Raw genomic sequence first — 7008 nt, 5'->3', positions numbered from 1 at the left:
GATTTTGCAGGTAGTGGCTTGATCACTGTTATTATTTGGAAATATGAATTTGAAAATGAAATATTTTGAATTTAACCTATTTTGTGATAATAAATGAAAACATAAATTTGTCAATAAATGAACTTAATGAGCATTTTTGCATAAAATTGAAAAATAATGATTTTAGCCTTTACACATTCGGCCTCTTAAACATACCTAGCATTTTTAACACACAAAATAAAGGCTAAATAGTTCAGACAGAAAAACATACTAAATTCACTGATTGCTTGCTAGCAAAAGCACAAGCTTGTGGATAGGCCTACGAAGTGTAGACCCCTGTGTCTTTACCGTTACAGTTCTGACATATCCTTGTTGATCAGGTTCTGTTTCTACGATTCGTCCCATAGACCAGTAGGTTCGTGGTAAAGACTCATCCTTTAACAATACAATATCTCCAATTTCCAAATTACGTTTTGGAGCATCCACTTTTGTCGTTTTTGTAAAGCAAGGAGGTATTTGTTTTTCCATCTTGTCCAGAAGAGATTGGTTAAGTGTTGAACACGTCTCCAACGTTTACGCATGTAGATGTCGTTCTTCTGGAATTCTCCAGGTGGGGGGATGAAGACTTTGCTTTTCACCATGAGGAGATGGTTCGGTGATATAGGTTCGAGATCAAGTGGGTCATCAGACATCGTTGTCAAGGGGCGAGAATTGACAATCCCTTCAACTTCTGTCAGCAGTGTTCTGTAGGACTCGTCATCTATGCGTTCTCCAAATTCTCGCAGCAGCGGGTTTAGAACAGTGCGGACTGACCGTATTAACCTCTCCCAGACGCCGCCCATATGACTAGCTGAAGGCGGGTTGAATTTCCAGGATATGTCTTGTTTCAACAAGAATTCATCTATTCTTGACTGACTCATCTCATTTACAGATTGTTTGAGTTCTTTGGCTGCTCCTGTAAAATTCGTACCATTATCACAATGGATTTCTGTAACTGGTCCTGTTCGAGCAATGAATCTCCGTAAGGCCTGTATAAACGAATCAGTGCTCAAAGAATTGGCGACTTCAATGTGGATAGCTCTGCTGGTGAAACATGTGAAGAGAGCCCCGTAACGTTTGACGTTTTTTCTCCCTTCTTTCACGACATGTGGGCCGAAGAAATCTACCCCACAATAAGCAAATGGGGGCGCTGGATTGACTCTCTTCTCTGGTAAGTTGGACATCAGTTGAGTACTTGTCTGCATCTTGTATCGTCGACATGTAGTACAGTTGCTGATGATGTTACGGACAGCGCTGTTTGCCTTTGTTATCCAGTATTGCTCTATCAGCGCTGCTAGAACCTGGGATCGTCCAACATGTCCAGATCTCTCATGTGTCTCTCTGATTATCAGGGTGCTCACAGGGCTGTTTCGAGGGATCAAGATAGGATGCTTCATATCGTCCGGTATGTTTGCTCTTGAACTACGTCCTCCAACACGCAGTATTCCATTGTGAAAATATGGCCTCAAGCTCTGGATACAACTTGTTCTTGATACTGATCTAGATTTCTCTATGTCTTCTATCTCTGACTTGTAGTGCTGTGCCTGTATGTACCTGATAATACACATTTCAGCTTCTTTCAATTCTTCCACAGTGAATTTCTGCTTTGTTTGCAGAACTTTCAGGCCACGTTTTGTTCGTGCAGACAAGATCTTTGCCAATCGTTTGTGCACTGCCACAGCTCTTTTCAAGCGATACCATGATGAATAATGGTCTATCAACTTCTCTATACCACAAGTTGACATTTTGGGCTGATTTGAATGTATAGCGGCAACACACTCTTCGGCCTCAGTGTGATCTCTGTCATATACAGTGTCTACAGGTTGGGACGGCCATTCTGACTGAGGTTGTCTAAGGAATTGTGGGCCTTCAAACCATGATTTCGACTTTACCAGACCTTCACAGCTGCTTCCTCGCGAGGCGATATCTGCTGGGTTGTTGGTAGAATCCACATAGAGCCATTGCGGAGGAGTGGAGAAGTCCCGTATGAGCTTAACTCTGTTTGCTATAAAGACTGGGAATATTCTGTGCTCACTCTTATGTAGTGAAGGACGGTGGTCGAGTCTGTGAAACAGGTGATATGTTCATCATCAATATCAAGTTCACCAAGCAATTGTCGGCCAATCTTTACCGCCACTGTGGCTGCTGTCAGCTCCAGTCGAGGGATGCTCTGGGGTTTCAGCGGTGCCAAACGTAACTTTCCCATGAGGAGTACAGTGTGAATATTGTCGCTATCATCTGTGAGTCTAAGGTAAGCCGAACATCCATATCCATTTGTGCTGGCGTCAGAGAAAACATACAGATGCTTTGCCGTAATGTTTCCAAACGAGTCCGGTTTCATGCAGCGGTTAATTTTCAGTGTGCTGAGATTGTAGGTTTGCAAGCCATGTGTTCCATAGTCTCTGATTCTCTTCGTTGACTAGATCATCCCAATCCAGGCTCTTGTCTTTGCACAAGTCTTGTAAGATCTTCTTGGCTGGTAAGAGTACAGGGGATACTAGTCCACGAGGGTCATACAATGAGGAAACTGTCGACAAAATACCTCTCCTTGTCAAGGGTTTGACTGGTAAGGAAACAGCGTACTGAAATGTGTCAGATTCTGTGTGCCACTGTAGTCCAAGTGCACGCTCTACAGGCAACTTGTCATAATCCATATCTATGGTCTGAATGTCTTTAGATCTGTCTTCAGGAGGGATAGATAGCACAACCTTTTTGCTGTTGCTAACAAACTTTGCCAGTCTGAATCCACCTTCCATACATGCTAATTGTAGATCCTTAATCAGTATAATGGCATTGTCCTCTGTGTCGACAGACTTAAGACAATCATCTACATAAAAATTTCTCCTCAGTGTTTCTGTCACACTTTCGTCATACTTGTTTTCAGACTTGTCGGCAGTGGCCTTAAGTGCAAAGTTTGCGATCGACGGAGATGATACGCTTCCAAACACCTGAACTGTCATGCAGTACTCCTCCAGAACTGAGTCTAGGTTCCCATTAGGCCACCACACGAAACGGAAGAAGTCCTGATGTTCTGGGGGTAGTCTGGCCTGGTGGAACATAGCATCTATGTCTCCCATGAACGCAATTCTGTCAGTCCTAAAGCGGAACAGAACACCCAACAGTGAATTTGTGAGGTCGGGACCCTGAAGCAAAACATCGTTCAGACACACACCTTTACATCTTGCACTGCAATCGAACACCACCCTGATTTTGTTTGGTTTCTTTGGATGGTAGATTCCGTGGTGGGGCAAGTACCATGCACGTCCAGGTCGTACATCATGTTCGGCAGGTGGAATCTTGCGGGCATATCCTTTCTGGAGCAGGGAGTCAATGAATGATACATAATCTCTATAGTAGCTTTCATCACGGAGCATCTTTTTCTTCTGTCCCAAGGCTCTCTTGACAGCGATTTCTCGATTGTACGGCATAGTTTGATTCAACTTTTTGAAAGGAAGTGGAACTTGAAAATGTCCGTTGGTGAAACAGTGTTGACCTTTAACGATTTCCATAAACCTTTTATCCTCTACCAAGAGTCCTAATTCACCCGGACATTTGCCTTGATCGTTCTCACTAAAGTCTTGTTCAAACATCTTGAGGACAGCTTCAGGCATGCACTCGTTCGCTATAGTGACTGGACGAAGAACAATTCTGTTACAAACCACTGTGTCGTTTTCCTCATTGTGCTTTACGTGTATAGGGCCGTTAATTGTCCATCCATGTCGATAGCGCACGGCAAACAAATCTGAGTTCTTGTCTGATCTTACTTCAAATGGCTGGTGGGCAGAGGAACAGTTTATTCCAATAAGAAGTCCAATTTCTACGTTTGGCTGGTACGGAGGCAACTTGTCGGCGATTCCTTGAGAATGCTGCCATTTTTTCAAAACATGACGTTGTGGGATATGACTGTGATCTACAGGCATCACATCTCGACAGAATGTCTTGGGGAGAGCAGATTGATTTCCATCAGACAGGTCAGTAATGATGAGGTCGTTTACAACATTCGTTTCAACCACTTCAGTTCCATTCATGGTTGTAAGCTTGAGTAATGTCTTTATGGCTTCAGCATTCAGCTTTTCCTTCAAGTCATTGGTTATGAAACATCCTGTGCTTCCATTATCTAGGAAAGCATATGTCGTTATTACCTTGTCTTTGCCTTTCTGCTTTATTTTGACAGGAATGATAGGCTGTAGAACTGTCTCCACAATGCTTGTCCCAGTAACATTACAGGCTGTCCCTACACTTGTATCCTGACCACCAGAACCTGATACTTTTTCACTGTTCATCTGTGATGTATCCTCTGGCTTGTAGTTGTAGTCATGTAAAGATGTAGGATGGCGTCTCTCACAAACAGCACATACACGACGTTTCAGACATCCCCTGGAAGTATTGTTTTTACCATAGCATCCAAAACACCTTTTGTTGTCAATTAGGTAAGACCTTCTCTCTCTTAGTGACTTCTGTTTAAAAGATTTACAGTCATCAATATCATGATTCTTCTTGCAAAAATAACAAGACCAACTCTTACCATCCATAGGTCGCTTTTCCTGTTTCTGGTCGTTGCCGTTTACTCTTGCAGGAAAACTGCTGAATTCCTGTTTCCGAGAAGTCTGGTTGCTCCTTTTGTGATCCTCCTTTCGGCGCTTTGACGATTCATTACAAGCTGTTAGAGCTTCCTTCCCGAAAATTGGCTCGTTTGCAGATTTAGCTGCAAAATCGACAAAATCTACTAAGGTTTTGAAATCAACATCTTTCTGTCCATCCACTATAAGTTGAGTGACCTTATCTCTCCATTTGTTCTGCAAAGCGAAAGGCAGCTTCTGCACAATAGCTTGAAGGTTAGGAGCGTGATTTAGCACTGACATGTGAGAGATACTATGCATGACGTGATAGCACTTAAACAGCAAAACTGATAACTGTTTTAGTCCAATGTTATCGTCGTTCCTAATTGTCGGCTAAGAAACTACTTTGCTCAGATAGGCCCTTGAGACACTGTATGGATCTCCATATTCTTTCTGCAAGAGTTGACGTGCCATCTTGTAGCCCTCTGTTGGTTCTATGTACAAACAGCCTGATATCAGATCCTTCGCCTCGCCCTCTAATTGCTGGTCCAGATAGTAGAGTCTGTCAGCATCACTACTTGTATGGGGTACAATGCGCGCATCGAAAGACATGATAAATGTTCCAAATTCCATACGATCTCCTTTAAATGTAGGAACTTTGGGCTGTGGCAATAGCATCGCACTTGTCATCTGTTTATGAACTTGTGTCATACTGTCATGTGCACGTTCTCCCTGGTTAGTGTACTGTCTACTTGAACTGCCCACTTGCTCCATCGTACTGGTAGGAATCTGTCTGGGGTAGTTACTAGAGGCTCCTGTGTAAGTCACATGATCATCTGGGAGTGTCCCTGATTTCAAGGTTGTCATGTGCAGAGGTGAACGATTATGAATCTCAGCATCTTGTAAGGCAAGTCTGTTCATTTGTTCAGTTGCCTTGAATACTCCTTTCACTGATGTCTGTTCCATGCCATCATTTTCAGCAGCAGCGAATACTCTCTCACGAGCCTGTACCTTGGCTATTTCAATGTCAAGCTGTAACTCTTTGGCCTTTTGTGCAGCTCCCATCATAGAACGCTCTGCCATCAATTCTGCAAGTTTAGCCTTCTCAAATGTACGAGCAGATTTAGTAGAACTAGCATCTGACGGTTTAGATTTCACACTTTTAGACCTATGGGTACGCTGAGAACTTCTATTAGACACAGAATCATATTGTATTTCATCTAAAAGCTCATGTTCTTGTCGTTTGATAGCTTCTAACACCTGTATGCGGAACTCCTTCATTGTTTGTAGCCTTTCTTGAGCCTGAATAGTATACCCCTGTATCTCCTCTGCAGACTCCATTGCCTTAGTATAAGAATCAACACATTTCTCATAGCTGAAACACAAATCATGATATCTACTGAAACATGACTTAATCAAATGCAAATTGTCTGTATTAGATTCATGCAACAGTCTACTGAGTTCATTCTTGCACTTAGTCACAGCAGTGAGTGCAGCAGTAGCACCCAGTCTCAAACGGTTCAAAAGTTCAGTCTTTCCTCTCTCCGTTAGAACTCGGTGTCGAGTAGGACGTTCACTAAACTCAGTTTCATCAAAGTCTAGATCAGTTCTATGCGTTTGTCCTATACCGAGCTGATCGTATGTGTTAGTGTCAAAGTCACTGGTACCACTTCTGTTGGACATATCCATATGAATCATTAATGTCCTCCACAATTAACATAATACAATTACAACAGAACTGTCACCATTCACAAGTCACTATTCACTGCGTTCTTCGTTGTCTGACTTGTCCTGTCAGTCCCGGCCTGGCATCCTCATCACGTCAGTCCATCTTGTAAGATTTTTTGAACTATGTAACAGCAAGAACACAAGACTTGAAACTCGCGCCACAGGTTTTAATCATTTTCGTTTCATCGTTGTACGGTCGTTTACAATAACAGTATAGCGTTGAACAATTCATGCCGAGGAGTGGCGAGGTTCAAAAACTACAATAAAAACAAACAAAGAACCTCTGTACTACAGATCATATAAAAAATATCAAAATTCATATGCAGATGTTAACAAACCTTGTTTAACATATTGTTACTTATTTGGGGCTTTAAACAACATTTCAAAACCATTTTACACATTTCATTTCGGCTTAGTCATGAAAATAACAAAAACATACAAATTTACAGTAAATTTCCCTTCAAATGACATATTTCACACCAGAAACATTTCTAAGACAATAATGGCAAATATTCATTACATTAAACATTCTTGAAAGCAATTAAATAGGACATATGACAAAATTTTACTCACATCATGTGTAGCCACATGGACTTGGTAACCTTTTCAAAATGGTGTGACCTTCTTGACTGCAAGGTGATATGCACTCACGTAGCCACCAGGGGCAGACTGATATGCAAATTAGGTCACCTGACCTACTGTT

The 7008-nt window shown here is 42.1% G+C and overlaps 1 pseudogene; it reads right to left on the bottom strand.

Moving 5' to 3' along the window:
* Window positions 1-255: 255 nt before the first annotated feature.
* On the bottom strand, window positions 256-4880 carry LOC137292040 (uncharacterized; annotated as a pseudogene).
* Between the last annotated feature and the right edge of the window lie 2128 nt (window positions 4881-7008).

Source organism: Haliotis asinina, chromosome 7 (genome assembly GCF_037392515.1).
Source record: "Haliotis asinina isolate JCU_RB_2024 chromosome 7, JCU_Hal_asi_v2, whole genome shotgun sequence".
Lineage (NCBI taxonomy): Eukaryota > Metazoa > Mollusca > Gastropoda > Lepetellida > Haliotidae > Haliotis > Haliotis asinina.
Note: the sequence above shows the minus strand (reverse complement) of the source record. Positions and strands in the feature narration are given on the sequence as shown.